The sequence below is a fragment of the Centrocercus urophasianus genome, unplaced genomic scaffold, assembly GCF_019232065.1.
Source record: "Centrocercus urophasianus isolate 14NV4802_14NV808 unplaced genomic scaffold, USGS_Curo_1.0 seq_11, whole genome shotgun sequence".
Classification (NCBI taxonomy): domain Eukaryota; kingdom Metazoa; phylum Chordata; class Aves; order Galliformes; family Phasianidae; genus Centrocercus; species Centrocercus urophasianus.
Window position 1 is genome coordinate 80,498,333 of NW_024884253.1, and position 20,274 is coordinate 80,518,606.

Sequence of the window (20,274 nt, forward strand, 5' to 3'; positions counted from 1 at the left end):
GTTTTGTGGACAATCCAGAGCAAAATGTCAGGACCAGATGTATAGTTGCATCTACTAAACAAGCTCAGAAATGCCTGTTCAGACCCCTGCACACCTCCTGGTTCATCTGCTGTAGCTAGAAGTATTTCTCTAAATGATAGCCAAAATTTCCACGGAGTCATAGAATGGCTTGGGTTGGAAGGGACCTTAAGGACCATCTAGTTCCAACTTCCCTGTTGCCACCTGCTAAATTAGGCTGCCCAGGTCCCCATCCAACCTGGCCTTTGGAGCTTCCAGTTTTGATCATCTCCTTTAAGCTGGTACTAGAATCACATGGGCCTAAGCTTTGATATCCCACAAAATATACCAAACACACAAGTAATAAAATTCTACAAAGTACAGTTTATCTTCAGATCTTAGAAAACCTCACAACACTGTTCTAAGAATATACCCACACCAAATGATTTGAGAGGATGTGCCATTTTACAGCTGCAATGGGAACCAGGCTGTACTCCTGCTGCTTGCCTTGTAATCTACAGAACTGTGGCAAGACAGCTGGCAAGATGCAAAGCAATCACCACCAGGGAGTGTAATCAGGTGGGTGCCAAGACAAAAATACTGAAGTAGTAGCCCAAAGCAGAGGAGTGAATGAAAATTCTGCTGCTACAATGGATAGGGGTTGTGTCTGCCACGATGAGCTGAAAGCCCACTGTCAGCAGGCATGTGTAATGGTCAGCAGAAATCAGCATACGTCCTGAAAAATAAATTCCCTCTTGTAACTAAACCTAAGGAAAGTGCTTGCACGTGTCTGTGTGCTGATTTGCATCATCTTACCTGCATTTCTGTACCACGCTGATCTGCACAGCAGGGGCAGGTCACACAGACAAAATCCCTGACATCTTTCCTCTCCTTACAGAAGTCAGTATTCCATGCAGAGCCGTGACAGCTGCTGGGCCCCTGTACCAGCCTGGTGCAAAGGGACCTCAGTGGGGAGTGGAGAGGGAGCTGAATGCGCAGTTGGTGCCTTTTTGGCTTCACTGCGGCAAGGTGCCAAGTTCAATCAATTTTATGCAGGGTCTCCCCACTCCTTTATGTCAACAGCTGGTAAGAAGGCACCATGAATTTGTATGAACAATCAGAAAGTTAAAAGGCAGATTGTCCTCTCCCTATGCAAGTAGAAGAGCCCTGCATTTGATCTGGATGCTCTCCAGCTAGCAGCTGCAGCCTGTCCCCTCCAATTCAGGCTACTCAGAGCCCTTCCCAGGGCTCAAACATTTTATTTGCGTTTGCTTTCCTTACTACATGTAATGGAACATACTGCTGAATACAGTCAACAAGGCTATGCGTGACGTGTCACTTCAGTGATCTCATTTTTTGCAGCTCACTCCTCCAATAATAAAAATACTATGAAAATCTATAGTAGTGCAGGTCATCTTTCAAGTCATAGTTCTTGCTAAACAACAAGAAACATGCAAGGCCTCATGTTAAACCCTGTACAGCCCTGACTGCATGCTGGAAGCTTCCTTAGCACAGTAACTAGTAACGCTCAGGGCTTTTACAAAGTGTTTAAACTGCAGTGTAAGCAAAACACATCCTCTGACAGAGATATAATTCATTTTAAAAATAGAGAATACATCACAGAACTGGACTGTACCACCATTTTCCCACTGTCCCTCTTTGAAAAGCGAGTGAAGAAAAGGGCAACTTTCCTGCTCCTGCAAGCCAGCTGCATAGCAAAATCTCCATTTACTACAGCCTCTGACTGCTCATTGCCTTCCCCGCTCAGGACCTCATCCCCAAACACCTCTGGGTCACAGAATCACAGAATATCCTGAGTTGGAAGGGACTCACAATGACCATCCAGTACAACTCCTGGCTCCACATAGAACTACCCCAAATCCAAACTCTATGACAGTATTCCCAAGTGCTTCTTGAACTCTGGTAGCTTGGGGCCATGACCCTGACCTGGGAAGTGTGTTCCAGGGGCCTGATGCACTCTAGGATATGTTTGGCCATTTGGGCTGCCAGGGTCACATTCAACTTGCTGTCATCTAGAACCCTCAGATTCCTTGTGTAGGGCTGTTTTCAGCCTCTCATCCCCTAGTCTATACTTATAGCCAGGGTTGCTCTGTCCCAGTGGCAAATCCAGTGCATGCTCTTGTTCAGCTTCATGCGGTTGGTGATTATCTCACATTCCATTTGTGTATGGTTTTCTTCAAGGCCTCTCAAAGGAGTCAACAGCTTCTCCCAATTTAGTATCATATGCAAGCTTCTAATTTTGTACCCCAAATCATTTATGAAAACATTAAAGAGAACTGGCCAGAAAATGGAGCCCTGCAGAACCCCACTAGTGACTAGCTGCCAGCCTGACGTAACCCCAATTAATATAAGCCTTTGAGCCCAGCTCATCATCCAACTGTTCACCCACTGCATCTGCTCCCAAACCTCCATGTCCTTGCAAGCATGGAGAACCCCAGCCCTGCCACAGTTTTCACCTGGGGGACTGCCATTCCCTCCAAAAGCAGGCAGATGAGCCATACTTTGCTCCCACACTTAGAAGAAAGCTCCTGTACTATGCAGAACAGCTGTACTTCAATGCCCTACCATCCCCAGGAAGACCAGAAACAGCTTCATGGCCACCTCAGCATCAGATACAATAAAAAAATAATTATGGGTCATGGCCTTTTTTGCGTATGCACATCTTCATCAGTTATATCGACAGCACCCACCAAGGGGATGCAATACTGGACTTGTTGCTCACCAATGCAAATGAATTGATTGGTGACATTAGCACTGGAGGCTGCCTGGGCTGTAGTGACCATACTATGGTTGAGTTCAGGCAAAGAGTAAAATTAGGGCGCTAAATTCCAGGAAAGCTAAATTCCAGCTCTTCGGGGAGTTAGTCAACAAAACACCCTGGGAAACTGCCCTCAGGGCAAGAGTGCTGAGCTGGCAGATTTCAGGTGTAGCAAGTCAGAAAAGGAAGGCAAGAGACTGATGTGGCTGAACTAGGGACCTGCTGGTCAAAATGAAGAGCAAGAAGAAATAGGCAGTGAAAACTGGAGCAGATACTGTGGAAAGACTATAAGGAACCTGCTAGGCTGCGTAGGGATGGGATCAGGAAAGTCAAGGCTCAGCTTGAATTAAGCTTGGCTAAGGATGCCAAGAACAAGAAAGGCTTCTATGGGTACCTCAACCAGAAAAGGAAAGTCTGGCAGAGTGTGCCCCACCTAATGAGTGACACAGGCAGGCTGGTAACAACAGGCAAGGAGAAGGCTGAGATACTTAACCTTTTTTGCCTCGATCTCAACAAGAGTACTGTGTCCAGATGTGGGGTCCTCAGTACAGGAGAGATGCAGACCTGTTGACACCTCCCCTGCAGACACCTCCCCTGAGAGGACAGGCTGAGAGAGCTGGGGCTGTTCAGCCCAGAGAAGAGAAGACTCTAGGGAGACTTTTCAAGGAGGGCTAGAAGAACGAAGGGGACAGAATCTTTAGCAGAGTCTGTTGTGATAGCACAAGGGGAAATAGTTTCAAACTAAAAAAGGGGAGATTTAAATTAGACATAAGGAAGAAAGGTGGTCAGGCACTGGAACAGGCTGCCCAAGTATGTGGTAGAAACCCCATCCTCAGAGACATTCAAGGTCAGGCTGGATGGGGCTCTGAGCAACCTGATGTAGCTGTAGGTGTCCCTGCTCATAGCTGGACTAGATAGCCATTAAGGGCCCCTTCCCACTCATACAATTCTATGATTCTACAATCTTTTCATTTCCCTACAACTCAGAAATCATCCCATCACTTTGCAACCTAATGGAGAAACTGTGTGAGAGCACAAGTGTCATTTATCTCCTCATACCATCTGCTTGTTAGAAAAGAATCAGAGCAAATGAGATCTCCTGGGCCCAGGAACCCAAGTCTGGTGAACAAACCAGGAAAGGTGCTTCCCAAAGGGCCCTTTGCTTGTAACATGTAAGGGATGTGTTAGAAAATCAGCATAAGCAAAATAATCTTTTTTTTTTTTTTCCAGAATAGTTTTTCACAAATTAAGATACTCTTTCAGAAGTACTATTGTGGCTTAATATTGCTAAATATAATTTTGCTGGAGGCCAGGCATCCTGGTTTTTTGAAGAGATTTTATGGACAGTTTGTCTTAATATAATCTCCACAAACTTTTATAGGAGCATTTTATTTAAAGCAGTCTGTGATCTGTATAAACATTACCATGGTATTAGGCTAACCAAGCTCTGAGTTGAACTCCAAGTCGTGTGGGAGCTTTATTTGGGATATTAAAGTAGCACAGTTCAATATATGATTTTATTTGCAGTAGACTGCTGGGAATTAGAGATTAGTCATATGGGGATTTTAACAGTTGTGAAGTTACGAGAGGCTGACTCAGTGGTTTTCATCTTGTAAAATGTCAGCCAACTGTCTAGTTACTTCAGATTATGAGATTAAGTAGTTAAAGACTTAAATTCCCAGAGAAAGGCTGGAATTTGCAGGTGGGAGGGTGGAAGAAAAGCACAGAAGAAGGAGGAGAGAGGTAGAAAGGTACCTGCCAGCACTCCACAGTTCTCACAAGTGACTAGAAAAACGGCACCAGTTCCTCCAAATTTAATTTTCTCTCCATGACCCCGTGTCAGATTCATTCAGTTTAAAGCCGATTTCATATTATTAATTGTCAGCCTTGAAAACTCCACTTGGGATCCACAAATCAAGCTGTGTATCTTTATGCCTCCTAAATCACCAGTAATGAAGATGCTGCCCTTTGTAATTCACCTGTCAGTGCTTTGGAGATCCAAACCCAAATCCATCTCGTTCAGCCCTGCAGTGCCTGCACATGCTCACTCTGGATCATTTCTGAAGAAGAGCTGTTGTTTTAGTGTGGAGGAGGCTACACAGACATTCCCCAGGCCTCCTCATGTTTTTATTCCCTCTACAAGCAGACTCAGTTTGTTGTACACATACTGTTGGGATGCTCGGAGGATCTCTGAAAGATGAATCTCAAGGTAATGGGAAAAAAATCCTCTAAGTGAAGGATCAGATAGGATTACCCTGCTCTGTATGCTGACCATCTCAGAAGCAGAACAGGCAGAAGACGAAATCAGAAAAGGATGGGGACAACTTGCCTTTCATAAAGCAGGGAGTTTCAATATATCCTTCCTTCACTAGGTTTTATTTTGCATGCCTGGAATCCAGGCTTCTCTGACATTTAAATTCTTGGCCTTTTGCTACCAATATCAATAATTATCATTTGTTATTAGTAGAGAACACTTGTCCTATTAGAAGTCCATCCTTCTTCACATTCTAGACTTGCTATTGGTTTCATTTACACAATCATACGGTCTTCTTAAGCTTGTCCTTTTAGGAAAGTGATAGTGCTTTACATTAGAAAGTGTCACTTGCTAGATTCACATATGGCAATTGCATGGTGAGTTGAAAAAGAAGCAATCAAGGGCTGTGTGTGGGTGTTTCTGATTTGTGTCTGAGAGTTACTGCCTCACTGCCAGGTAGAAAGACAGAGCTAGAACAAACTCTTCAAGCAAAAATAACACTTGACTGTTCGCACATAACAAAGATCAGGGATCAGATTTATTATGTCAGTCATCTTTTTAGCCAACTACAAGCCCTGCGTATTGCAGTAGCCCATCTAATTTTCACTGTCTGCAGTCTAATTCCTGATAATTGTTGTCCCAGAATGACCATTCAGATGAGCAGAAATTATCTGATCCCAGAACCTTTGTATTTACTCTCCCAACCATGCATCAACTCCAAAACCCACATATCAATCATAAGCTTAAAACTTCATCTCACACCACTTCACTGGGAAATGCTGACTGCACAGGATTTTTGCTCAATGCATCCATCAAATTCTTGGGATGGTGCAGCCAGGAAGAGAAAATTCACCACGTAACCATCAAACGTCACAGCAAACTACCTGTAAAGAAAAGGCAGCTACATAGGACTTCAACAGGCACTGAGTGTAGTCCATTTTGTACTGAACCCAGAACCTCCTTGCAAAAACACCTCCTTAGCAAGTGGCTCGAAAGAGAACCTTACGCAGGATGTTTAAACAGCTGCGGAACTGCAGCCTTAAATTCATTCCTATGATCTTCACTATCTGTCATTTTTTCCCTGCCCTTCCAAAGGTCTAAAATAACAACTGTAGTACATTAGACAAAGCAATCCTGATGTAACTTTCATCTCAGGAGTTGCCTGAGCACCTGACAGTGGGATGCAGGGGAGGTATGTCAGGATAGGGATAAGTCTCTGACACACCGTAATAGTTCTCATTTTCCTACAGGCTTCCCAAAATTGGAACAGTTATGTTCCTCTTCCTCTGGGAGACTGACAAAATACAGCTCTGACAGTCATGTTTTACATCTTTCTCCCTTGCTCTTCAACATTTTAACTTAAGAATCTACAATGTGTAAAGTACTAACTACATTTACCATCATAGCTAGAGTCATTTTAGTACATAGAATGGCAAAGGGGAATGATTTATTTTCACTTTGAGGACAAGGTGGCATCCTTGCCCTCCTGTCTTTCACCCACTAAACTCCTTAATCATTGCTGAACTACCATCAAGGCAATTTTCTTAATCCATGCCATCTAATCTCATTCTGATGCCTTTTAAGTATTTGGTCTCACCCACATGCTGCAGCAGTAATTTTCACTAGTTATCAATCACTGCAAGGAAGGTTCTTCCTTGAAGACCTGTAAATTTGCTTCCCAGTGAACTTCACTGGATATTCCTGGATTGTGGCTGCCCATAGCAGTTCTTTACTTACTTCCTCCATGCTGTTCACACCAGACCTTTATGGTACCTCTCAAGTGTCCCTCCAGTTACTTTTCTTCCCCCAAAACTGAAGAATGTTACTTACTCTCCTGCCATAAAAACTACAGGATCTAACATATTTCTTGCCATTTTTCTGAGCATTTTCCAGTCTACTATTTTCTGGATTAGATGGTGTAATCAGAATTGCATAGATTTATATAGAGACAATGTTTGATCTCCATCTCTTTCGTGATTGTGTCTACTCTTTCATCATTGTGTCTACTCTTTCATCATGAGGGACCAGAAACAACAGTTCATATAAATGTAGAGGTGCATCTTCTATGCCCCAGTGGAAACTGTTTACTAAGGATCCAGGCTCAGATGAATGGGAAGATACCTCCAATAAAAAAAAGTAGAATGAAATAATCTGAGGCAGTCAGCATAGTATTTATCTGAAAAGAGAAGATAGAGAGATAATATAAAAGAAAAATGTATGCGAGCTTTTCTAGCACAGTGTTATGGAGGAGCAAAAAAAAAAAAGAAATCATGCTTTGTTGTCAAGCTGTGGTTTGAAAAAAAAAAAGTGTCACTGAGGAAACCACGCTAGAAATTTAAGGTATGTCTATGCTGCACAATGCTAATTTACCCGGCTGAGCTCTGTGCTAATGCAGCTACATTGCTTACAATACTTACAGCTGAGTTGTTTAGAGCTCTCTCTGAAATCTCTTCAACAAATTGCACTATGCAGTAGAGAAATACTTTTTTTTTTTAATTTTTTTCCAGTCTTCAGCAGTGCAGAACACCTTGAAGAGGCAAGTAACACCAATATCTCCTTTATACCATTGGAACAGCAGCTGTGGTGTCTTTACAGGCACAGTGTGTTGAACAAACTTTGTAGAAAGCCCCAGCTGGGGGACCAGCCTATGCAGCCTGATTCTGTATAGCTGAAGATGCCTGCTGATTTCAAGTAGGACTGATCGTGACAAAAGTACTCCCAGGCACAAAATTAAACCTGGTCATATGGGTCCTCTGCAGCAGTAAGGCCTAAAATTGGTAATTCCCCCATGCATAGAAAGCTATCTCTGTGATAAGCCCATGCAAGACATTACACTATGAGGGTGGCAGAGCTAGACACACAGGGGCATCGTACCAAGGACTTAAGAGCACTGGACTGCATCTTAGAAAATAAATATAGCTGGAAATGGGAGAGGCCTAAATGAGTTAACTCTGGTCTAGACAGAAAGGTTATTTCACCCATAACAGCAACACCAGATTGTGCATAGAGGGTGGGTGATGAGATCCCAAATCTTTCTCCAGAAAGGAGTCCCTCACAGCTACAGCATCCTTTCTGCTCTTACCTGAAGCTCTTGGCCCCAAGCACGCCATACGTGTCTTGAACAGGCAGGCTGATGTGTGTCCAGATTCAGAAGGAACAGACAACCCTAGGTTGCTGAGCACCCTCTGAGAGAGCGCAGGGATGGTCAGAGATGAGGGGTGCTTTGAATGCCTTTAAGGAGCTCGTCACTAAAACAGGTATGGAGTAATCACACCTCCTGGACAGCAGCATGGCTATCTCCACAGGCCAGCCTGGAAAAAAACATGGTATTAGATTAACAGCTACCCATGACACCCAGAACTGACATGATGCTGATACATTTTTGGCCTGGTTTCCTGTCTGTCAGCTCCCTTTAGTGAAATTTCTCTCTAGCTAATTTTAACCAATTTTGAAAGAAGGGCTGAAGTCTCACAGATAATTATATTTTTATAAGTTTCAAGGATCTGGCAGCTGGAGAGAGAAGAAAGACCAAAATTAGAGCTTTCCATTAAGGAAAAGGCAGGCAAAACTCAGCTGCTATATATACACCAGCGAGCCTGAGACAGTCAATGAACCCGTACACATACAGCTGCAGACTGGCATCACAACTGTTCTTTCCTGTCCAATAGAGCTGTTAAGAAGGACACAGAGATGAACCAGCAGTTTTGCACTGGTGTATAGGTTGGGACACAAACTCACAGATGCCCAGGCTTAATAAGCTCTGTTGTTCCCATAACAGTTTTGATGAGGTAGTAGTAGTGGAGCATCTACTCCAATTAGGATGATTTGTGAAGGTACAGTAAAAAAATATCTATTCTATTATAGAGAAAAGCAATGATGACATCTCAATGATGACTTTTATTCTTGAGCATTGTTTTTCAACACTGAACCCTACAATTATTAGAAAGAAAAGTTGGACAGTGAATTTGGTAATCATTAAAAAAGGAACTCAAAGAATCTCAGGCCAATCTTCTGTTATGTGTCAAAATGAGGGAAATTGTGTTTTGCCTTTAAATTAAGAGAAAAACAATGCTTTAGAAATAAAACTGTCATTTCTCAAGGAAGAGTAATAAAGCATGAATGCTTCTCCTCCAGCTGACTGTTTTACACATGAGCAAGAACACTGAGGTCAATAAATTACTGTTACCCAAACTTCATAAATTCTCAGTGGTTGGGTTTTGCCAAGCAGTTTATGTTGAAAGACCTCAGAAGAGGCCGAGAAAGATTCATTTGGTGTGTGTATAGGCAGAAGTGAGATCTACAAACTTTTTCAGCTTTTGCTTGCAGTATCAGTGTAGGAAAAAATGCCACTTAGAGAAGGAAGCAGTTCTAGAAGACAGTTCTCATAAATTAAGGCCTATGGTTACTAAGCAGAATGAGTGAGTTTTATCTGCTCATTATTGACTACAACCTTGCTAACAGGTTATCTGGAATAGGTAATTAAAAAATAAAATTGAACAGTATCCAATATCCCTGAAACTTGGAGCACATTTCAGAAAGTAGAAAGTAGATCAGATGGTGACAAAACAAGTGACACAATATGACAATGTATGCACGAGGTTGCATGAATTTTACGGCGAGTTACGCAAGGAAAAGTGACAGGGTCCACAGAGGAATTCCTTTCATAATGTTTTGACCCCTAGCTGGAGCAACATCCAGAACCATAAAGAATAGATAACATCACAGCTTGAAAGTTTTTCTGGAAAAACAGTAAAAATAAACAGAAAGTCTAGTTTACAACAGGAAGTTAAACTACTGCTGAAACTACTGCTACTCTGTGCTTCGTGGAAGGCAAGTCCAATCCTGGTTGCACTGTCCTAGGATGAGAGTGTGGGAGAAAGATCTACACTTGGTACTACATCCCAAAAAAGTCTGGGAGCTGAAGCAACATTAACATGTCAGTGAAGTCTGGGCTTCTCGATAGCCCAGTTACCTTAAATTTGGAGCCTGCATCATATATATGCTTCAGATGATTTTTACGTCTGAGTAAAACTGTGAATTCAGCAGGCTGGGGACTGTCTTACATTTTTACTTCCTTAAGTGATCCCAAAATACAAATAGTAGCTCACCATCCATTTCTAAAAGAACAAAAAGACAGATATCTATAGCAATGGCAAATGAGAGAAAACCACCATGACTGAGCTCAGTCAGACCGGAGGCAACTGGGACTGTAGGAAAACTGTTAATTAAACTTTGCCTCTACTATTAATAGGCTGACAGAGGGTAACATTATCAGAAGGAAACATGTGCTTCAGTTAGAAAGTTGCTTCTTTTATCCACTTGGTTAACAGAGAATCCATCTGAGTACATCAGATTAAAATTATTATTATATGCTGTCATGAGGTGTCCTTGAAAGTAACCTATGAGCTTAACAACGTACAGTATACGATAGCATTCAGAGCACAGCTTTTACTGCTCCCATGCTTTGGAATAGCACCTGGTGACCTTGAATATTCTGAACAGGGACAGAGGAGGGTTGTATTAAGAAGGAATTATTAAATATTGATTTCTTTTCTCTTCTGGCATTGAGCATCAAGATGAATGCCAGAAATTCATCTATCCTGCTGAAGCTCACCCGGAAAAGGTGCTCCATCATGTTCCAGTGAGTAGAAAAGGAGACAGGGACAAAGAAGCAAAAAACTTCCAATTTCTCAAAAAATAAAGTAAAATAAAATAAAATAAAAATAACAAAAACAAACAAACTCAAAGCCAACCAAGTCTTTGTCAGAGATCAGAGCAGATGCCTCAAAAAGCTTTCTGCAACCAGCAATAGGTCAGTTACCACACGGCTTCCCTGCTACACTCACATCACAGATTCGTTCATTTATTTGTGAATGCGGTCCTAACACTGAGACCACAAAAATTTTGACTCACAAAAGAAACTTTACAAGTGCTTTGTGCTGTGCTTGGGAGCTCTGCTGACCCAACACCCGGCAGCTGTCGTGCTTGTTGCTGAGCACAGGCTGTGATCCTTTGACCAGGGTCTCCTGGGTCAAAGAATAAAACTCGTAGCACCTTGATGCTAAGCTGGCATGTTTTGCAGTTCTTACAGTTAGTTTTACAATTAGCACATCTTTTCAACAGTTGTCCAGCAGAAATCTTGAACTTTCATATTTTACTGACTGCTAACAAGAGAGTGCCCTTCAATTATTCTATTATTCACTCCAAATTACCAAAGAAACAATGCACTGCCTCAGAGTTCAGCCGTGGATTTTAACACCAGCATGACTTTGTCCAGACCTGGATGAGTTCCAGCGCTGAAGGAAAGGAGAGAGCCAGAACTTGTGACTGCATTGGAGGTGAGCTGCAATTTGAACTAGGATACAGTCTTTCTGGCACCTATAAGGCGACTGGATCCACACTGCAAAGGGAAAGCTGCAGGACATTTTAATGATTTATTCGAACCATAATCAGGTTGCACACAGTTCTCTGCTGACAGTGCAACACGTTCCTTTGAACCAGGGCTTCATCTTACTGACATTTTTCTAGAAAAATGGGAACAACTGACCTCTTTGCAATAGTCACAGCCCAAAGAGATTGCACAGTTTTTGTCCCTGAGAGCTTTAAGAACCCAACTGGATGAAGTTCTGAACAGTGTGGTCTAAAATCATTGCTTGAAGTTCTGAACAGTGTGGTCTAAAATCATTGCTTACCCTACTCTGAGCAAGAAGTGGGGTTAGAGATGTCCCAGGCTCACTTCCAAACTGATAGATATTATGACCCTCCAAAAATATGGAAGAGTTGCAAAAATCTAAAGTACTCTAGCTTTTCCTATGACGGGATAAGAGATGAGACCTTTTTCAAAAATGAAATTCAAGAAAAAATTGTCTTTATATACTGTTCAGATAAGCTGGTATGGACTAAATGGCACTGGGTTGATCCCAAAACATGGATGCTCATTTCAGCCTCTTGAGACCCAAGTCAAGTTCTCTGTTTCATTTTAAATGTTGACATAGTGGTTATTACAGTCTGCTTAAGCCTAGTAGGTTCAAATCTGTGGGGGAGAAAAGCGAAAAACAATAAGCAGGGAGTTAATCAATAATACCTGCTGATGAAGAGAGAAGAACCCTCCCTCAAGTCCCTCCATGAGGCTTGGCCAGAGCTTTCCACAAGAATTTGTGGAAGACCATAGGGAGACACCTGGAAAGCCCTGTGCTGATGTATGCTTGATTTCCAAGTGTGGTTTGTACTGTTCCAGGCTCTTTATTAAAGCAGATGTTTTCAGCTAGAGACAGATCTAATGGCCATTGTCACACATCAAAAAATAGCAGGCAAAGGCGAAGCTGAGAGTGCATGAGGTGGGGAGCGCCAGATTGCAAATTTTTGGCAGTTTTTCATCGTATAGAGTCCTAAGGGAGTTTTGTTTTGGAAAGTAACGGAAGTCTCTTGTCTGGAAGTCATTCTGGGACATTATGGAGGCAGCACAGATAACTTAAAAGGCTCCTTAAACTCTCACACAATGCCACAGAACCATGAACTAATGTAAGTACAAAGGGACCTCTAGTCCAACTTTCAAAGCTGATTATCTCCAACCATGGAGATCCACAGCCTTTCTGGGCAACCCCTTCCAATGCTCGACTGCCATACCTGCAGAGATCCTCATAACATCTGAGTGGGCACTTTCACACTGCAACTTGTGGGTGCTGTCTCTCATCCCTGTGCTGTGGACATTTGGCTGGTCCTCTTCAATAATTTCCTGTTATTCAGTTGCAGGTATCATTAGACCCTTCATTCCACAACTTCTCTGGGACAAACAAAATACCACCTCCTACTTCTGCTTGTATGTCATATGACCCACACACCTATGTGTATAGAGGACTCCTTCCAATTAGCCAATATCCTTTCTTTCTGTGCTAGGGACTCAGAACTGGGCACAATGTAAAATGTGCAGATAAAGCCTAATACAAGTACAATACAGAGGGGAAAACAACACTGCATGGCCAACAACCTGCCAACAGCTTAGTCTGCAGATGGACTTCAGTATTAGCAAGTGCAGGGTTGCCAGAAGTAGTCAAGTACCTCCACGTGGAACCACCAAGTGCTTCCAATAGGAAGAGAAAGAGGGAATTTTTTCTCCCCCTTTCTCTACTTGTTTCTCTGGGCTTCCTATCAGCATCCCTGCCTGCCCAGCCAAAGCCCTGGAAACAACTGTGAAAAACTGGAGGGCTCAAAATAGTTTACACCAAAGCTCAAAATATATTTTATGACTCTCACAGTCCCAGCTTACTTAAGAGCTGGGCAAGCAAAGACATCAGCCAACAGATGGGCTGACATAGCATGCAGCATCCATATCTGGTGAGAACTGTGACTAATGGAGTACAGTAGAAAAATAAATGTTGCTGTATTTACTCTTCTGTGCAGTATCTGGACTTGTTTAATTCATGGCTGGAGTGCTGTAAAGTTGTAGTGTGAAAAACTTGGAAATGTCAGCTATGCAGCTTAGAAAACCTACGCTGAATCAAAATGTGGACACTGCTTCAAGTAGCAATTTTCATCGAAACTGTCCAGCCTTCACCAAGTTTCTCTAGACCAGTAATAATTTTTCTTTCTTCTCAGAGAGTGTAATGCTTTTGTTCACTCACTCTTTTCTTTAAAAACTAACCAAGCGGTATCAAAAATGACTACTTTTGCTCCTTCTTCAGGTGCAGTTTCTATCACCTATATTCACAGAAAGTCATGTTCTGCCCTATGACTAGCCTTGTTTATTTCTGGTTTGACAGAAGTGGCCAATTTTGGCCCATAATATCTGCATGTATCAGAAGGAGTGAAAGAGGGACAGCAAGAAGTGGTTAGATTGCCATGTATTCTCAGCAGCCACCCACATATGCCTGCACCCCCACAGAAGTCTCATTCCACACAAAGTTATTAATTATATTTTAAAGATCTAGAGATTTACTGAGCTGTTTTGGAAGAGCTGGCTATAGAATCAGTTTGGTTCTCTCACTGGAACTGATTAAATAAAAATTTAATTTTATATATATTTAAAAAAAGAAAGAAAGATATACTAAGAAACCAAACAAAGGCTATGATGGAGTCTAAAGCACCTTTACATTTTCTTCCACACTGCTTGCTTTTCTTTATTTTCATCTACATTGGCATGAAGTTCCCAGTGACCTAACTTCCAGGCTGTTAGTATCGTCCTTCTGCAAGATAGCCTATCCCTTAACATTTTTCAATTTGCACTTTGCGTCACAGGACAGCAGTCCAAAAAACTCTGAGGACATTATTCCAATTAAAAAAGCCAGCAAACAAAACCCCCCTCAAAACTTACAAAAGTAGAGATAAAGGACACAGGTGATAAAACAAGTCAGAAAGGTTAGACTTCCAAGAGAAATATGTAGAAATCCCACAGAGCATACAGATTACAGCTCCTTCAAAGCAGCTGTGTGCTGAGGGTCAGTTCTGGTACCATGAGTACAAGACCAGATCCTTTTCACCAGGGATGAGTAGACAGCATCACCAGAATGAAACTCTTGCTCAGTGCCAATAGTGCTAGTAGGTTGGGGAACCAGATCTAGTTCCACATCTGCCCATTTTCCAGATCCAGTTTGTTCTACATAGTGCATAGCATGAGTATGTCATGAATAAGGTGCCAATTGGGTGTGCCCATTTGGGACACTATCTATCAGGGCAGCATGGCGTAGCCTTTTGTGTAACAGCAAGTTGTGCCAGACAAACTACAATACTGAGAGCTGCAATCTGTATAGCATACACCAAGCTAGGATTAAAAAAACCTACCAATCTTTTTTTCTGTACTCAGTTAAGACCTGTAACTCTTCTGCCTTTGAAACTACCAAGCTTTCTCCTCTGATTTGATACGATGACCCGCTGCTTCCCACAAAGCTACCAAATTCAATGCATTCACAGCTTCCCTTTCTCTAGCTCTGAAGCACCAGATGACTACCTAGCAGCAATAAGCAAAAAGCCAGCAAATTTTGCAGCCTATTCCTCCAATCTGGGCAGCAGAAAGAAGCTTCTGAACATACAGGGAACTAGGAGCCTTCCAGGTACACATGGTTTCATCTCCCTCTCCTGTCCTGGAGTCTTCATTCACACTTACGATAACCTTTGTTACTGGCAGATCCTGATAGCTCAACTTCAGCAGTGCTGAGTAGAGAGCTGGAGAAGCTTGGACCACTACAGAAGCTCTTTGGCTGGATTTTTTTTTTTCTTTCTGGCAAAACACAGTGCGTCCTACTGCTCCCCATAGCACTAGTTATCAGAGGTGAGACATCTTTCATCACGAAATCCATGCAGGCCAGAAAATCCAGAAGAACGTTTTATAGCGGCATGCAACACAGTAACATGAGATCACCTTCATCTGCTTTCCCTGCCAGCGTGTGAGGCACAGCCATCAGCACATTGCACAAACCCATTGTGACTTTCTGTTGCCATTTCTCTGTCATGGGACAGCATCAGCTTCCTTTAGAAAACCACCTTTACAAGACTCTGCTTTCAACCTCAGTACTCTATATAAGTCTATTTTCTTCAGCTGGCTCAGCAATAAAATACCCAATGATGTTGATGCCTGAATCATCACTGGACTCAGATAAATGGTCTGGGCCTTCCTCTGCAGAACTATTGCTCGAAGCTCTTCGCAGTCTCAAGCAGGCATTAGGACCAGCACGTGTTCCCTGCACACAGTGCCCTGCTTCCTCTAAGACGTTTTGCAGTAAGATAAATTAGTCTCACCACCTACTTCGCTGCAAGTACTCACTCTTCCTGGCACTTAAGAGGAGCTCTCTGAGTGCAGCAGAGACTCCCTCCTGGAGGTGTGGCACTGTGGGAAAGAAACCAGCCTGGTATTGCTCTTAGAGCAAATAGGAAGGGATGTCAGCTCCTGTATTTTCATTAGAAGAGTCTCTTTCTCAAGCAGCACTGATTCCACCGATATTTAAGGAGAATCAAGGGGCGATCAAGAGTATTATTATATTAATACATATTCCTTCTCCCATCTTTTTTCCCTCTTCAACGTCAGCAGATGGCACGTCTGATGAAAGATGCAGCAAGGAAACAATTTCAGGTTAAGCGCATCACGTACTGAGTCACTGCCACGAAGCTCCAGCCTTCGACAGAATTCCTGGTGAACAGCGATGAAATATTCATCAGCTCATATTTGTAAATGGCCCAGCAGCACACTCAGTAAATGACCTCCGATGAAGCGCCTCACATTAAAATGGAACAGCAGCCAGCTGAAGCGAGGGAGCTACAAACTACGCATGTTTTGTCAGCACAGACGAGCAGCAAACACAAACAGAAAGAAATCTAGTTGGGCTCATCATCCTGACAGGGAGAAACAAATGAGGAGCCAGCCTGTTTGCTTCAGAGAGACTCACCGGCAGCGCTTATCATACAGTCATAAAGGCTGAAAGATCACTAAGATCATGCAGTCCAGCCACAGCGACCCATGCCTGCATCCCTCAGTGCCACACTTGTCCTTTTTGCGAACCCCTCCAGGAATGGTGACTCTGCCACCTCCCTGAGCAGCCTGCTCCAGCAATGTGCTTGCTGAGGCAGGAGGCAACCAGGGTTACCTAGGCTGAACGTTACCGCCCATGCATTGGTCTCAGCTGACCATCAGCCACCTCGCTCCATGGCACCTGCACCACGCTGCCAGCCTTTGGCCAAGGGAGCCAGCCCTTAAGATGGCGGATGCATGCCCTCTCCCTCAGAGCACATGGGGTGCCCAGAGCTGGGCAGAAGCCCCACAGTTTGCATTTCTCACCTTGCATTTTGACATCCCCCTACGGACAGGGGACAGAGCAGGCTGTGGGATGGGGCCATGCCTATGGCTGCTCTCAGTCTGTAGGTACGGCACAGCGATGCTTTTGGGAGCACAAGGGTGGATTTTCTGCCCTGCTTTCCGCTCTCATCGTTATTCAGGCTGCGTGATTTCTAGGGAGGTTGCCAGCGTTGCACTGCACCGCTTGTGGTGGTTAATCCTCGTACGGGAAAGCTCCACAATGGAAGTTGTGACGAGAATGCTAAATGAATTAGGAAAACCTAGCACGCTGCCATCAGCCCCTGCAAAACGCGGAGGCACCCGGGGTTCGCCTCCTCCACACCTTTTCCAGAGCGCTTTCTTGAAATCGAATGCAACCCCCTCACGCGTTGCCCCGGGGCCTCGCAGCAAGGCGCTCTCCCACCACCAGAGCCGGGCGAGAGCTGCGGCCCCGCCCGCGGCATTTAGTTATTAATTAAGCGCGCCGCGCCGAGGCAGCCCTCCCTCAGCAGAGCCCTGCGGGCACAGGCGGCCGCAACTTGGGCGAACAGCGCCACCCGGCGGCCGTCTGGGGAGCGACGGAAGCGGAGCGCCCCGCCCTCCTCTCGGCCACTCTCCGCTTTATGCGCGATGTTTCACTGACGCCGCTCCAACGCCCGCCTCCTCCCTTCCCTCAGCCTATCGAGACGTGGGGGACGCTGGCTAATCGATGGTTTCACCTTGAGAAGTAGCCCGGGGGTGCATCCACCTCCCCCTGCCTCAGGAGGGCACGGAGGTCGAGGGCATGCAGCATTACAGTATCGTATTCATTATGGTTGAAAAGACCTCCAGGATCATGTCTCCCTACCACCAAACCATCACCACCATGCTCAATGTCCCTCAGTGCCACGTCTACATGTTTTTCCTACCATCCAACCAGAATCTCCTGGATACAACATAAAGCAATTCCCTCTACTCTTATCGCTGTTACCTGGGAGAGGAAGCTGACCCCCACCTTGCCACAGCCTTCTTTCAGGGAGCTGAAAAGAGCAATAAAGTCTCCCCTGAGCCTCCACACTAAATAATCCCAGTTCCCTCACTTGCTCCCCGTAAGACTTGTGCCCCAGATCCCCCACCAGCTTTGCTGCCTTTCTTGAAACACACTCCAGGCCTCAATGTCTTTCCTGTAGTGGGGGACCCAAAACTGAACGCAATACTCAATACGTGGCCTCACCAGTGTCAAGCACAGGGGGACAGTCACCTCCCTGCTCCTGCTGACCACACGATTTCTGATACAAGCCAGGATGCCATTGGCCTTATTGACCGCCTGGGCACACTGCTGGCTCATGTTCTGCCAGCTGTCTACTGATACCCCCAAATCCTTTTCCTCCATGCAGCTTCCCAGCCACTCGGCCCCATGTCTGTAGCAGTGTATGGGATTGCTGTGACCAAAGTACAGGACCTGGCACTTGATCTTGTTAAAGCTCATAGAATTGGCTTCAGCCCCATCGATACATCCTATCCAGGTCCCTCTGTAGCGTCTTCCTACCCTCAGGCAAATCAACACTTCCTCCTAACTTGGTCTCATCAGCAAACTGAGGGAACACTCGATCCCCTTGTCTATATAATTAATAGAGATATTAAACAAGGCCAGCCCCAACACTGACTCCTGGGAAACATGACTCGTGACCATTTGCCAGTCAGATTTAAGTCAGTTGACCACCACTCTCTGGGCCTGGCCATCCAGCCAGTTCTTTGCCCAGCAAAGACTGCCTATGTCCAAGCTACTGGCCTTCAGCTTTTCTGTGGGAGACAAGAGTCAAAGGCTTTACTAAAGTCTAAGTAGATTACATCCGCAGATAGATTACCTATTCCCAAAATGACATGAGAGAACTGTGTGAAAGAATCCAGGGGAAAAAAAAAACAAACCAACAACAAAACACTGATTTGCCCACTCTTGTGTAATGACCATGTCCATTTTGGCATCACTGCCAAGGGACGAACACATCCATTCTCAGATTTTAGAAGATCTTTCTGCTAAAGAGATATCCTATTTAGAAACATGCATAAATAAATATACGTACTTAGAATTGTAGAATCACAGAATTGTTTAAGTTGGAAGGCTTCTTTAAAGATCACCCAGTCCAACTGCCCTGCAATGAACAGGGACACCTGCAGCTGTATCAGGTTGCTCAGAGCACCGTCCAGCCTGACCCTGGGTGTCTCCAGGGCTGGGGCATCCACCACCTCTCTGGGCAACCTGCTCCAGTGCTTCATTACTCTCATACTATGTACTTGGTGATATATTTGTTTTCACATGCATGTATTTATATAACATAAATATTATGTCCTATGTTTATATAAGTTATATAAATAAATATACAAATAAACACACCAACACTCAATACACACATTTAAAAGAAAACTATTCAGACTCAGTTCCTGCAGGAAACACCACAATTCAGAGCCTGAACCCTGAGTGCACACAGATCTTACACCAGCAGCCCTGAAAATCAGGGCTTTTCATAGTTACAGTTGTGCTGATGCACGCAGAAGGGTTGTTTTACATATCTAATTTCAGGCCTCTAATTTTTAAAACTTTGCAGTCTGAACAAGAACTGTTCCCAGTTGAGTGCCCCAAGGGGCACTTCTGTAAGAAGTGCATCATCCACTCACCTTGAAGGGATACTAAAGCACTGAAAGCTGTTGATAGCACAGGTAAAAAAACTGCCTTCAGTAACAGAGACCTCCCAATTCCCAGATATGCTCATGCTACAAAATTTCTGAAAATCCCACATGAAGATGATAACAGAGCACCTAATACAAAAGATGAATGAAAAAAAAAAAGAAAGAAAAAAAAAGGAAATGAGATTTTATTTCCCATCGCATTAAGCTTGATAGCAGCTTATTTCTACTATAATTGTGCCAGAGTCATTTTGAATTTCGTTTTCTTTATACACCTTTCTCTAAAGCTGATATACTTGGGGAAAAAGAATGCACAAAACAGTACTTAAATGCATATGGCAGCATCTCAGTAGTTGCTGCTAATGATGTCAGAGGAGGTCAGGTGGGCACAGAAGTACGAATTATCCCTACATCTGTACGTTTTTTTGTGTGACTAGACAATACCTAGGAGAACTGTACCCTGCCTAGGACATTAGGGACACAGAAAGCTAAGGAGGAAGAATGCCTTTTTTTATTCCTATCTTAATTCTCTTTGCTTGGAAGCCCCTCCTCAGCCCTTGCCTTTGATGTTACTGTAAAAAGAGAATGTGGCACTAAGGAAAGTCAGCTTGCAGCAGCATTGGTTCATGGGAAAGCCTGCAGAAGCCACCTCCAGGCACTTTTGCAAGTACATTTCTATGCTGGGCTGTCAGTTGTGCTGCTCTATTCTGAGCATAGAGACATAGAGCAAGATGCTTGGGGTGGATTTGCTGGCAGATCAGTAGGGACTCATAATATTCCTGCCAAATTCATTTTCTCATGTGACCTGATCTTGACTTG

General features: G+C 43.8%; 1 protein-coding gene across 4 annotated transcripts in view; it reads right to left on the reverse strand.

The window, feature by feature from the left end:
* The window catches only part of F13A1 (coagulation factor XIII A chain), a 191,927-nt gene that overhangs the window by 125,082 nt on the left and 46,571 nt on the right, over positions 1-20,274 (reverse strand). For all 4 annotated transcript variants that reach the window (XM_042808748.1, XM_042808749.1, XM_042808747.1 and 1 more), the window contains exon 2: positions 8,113-8,341. The gene's annotated coding sequence lies outside the window, so the exon portion shown is untranslated. The remainder of the gene's footprint in view (positions 1-8,112; positions 8,342-20,274) is intronic.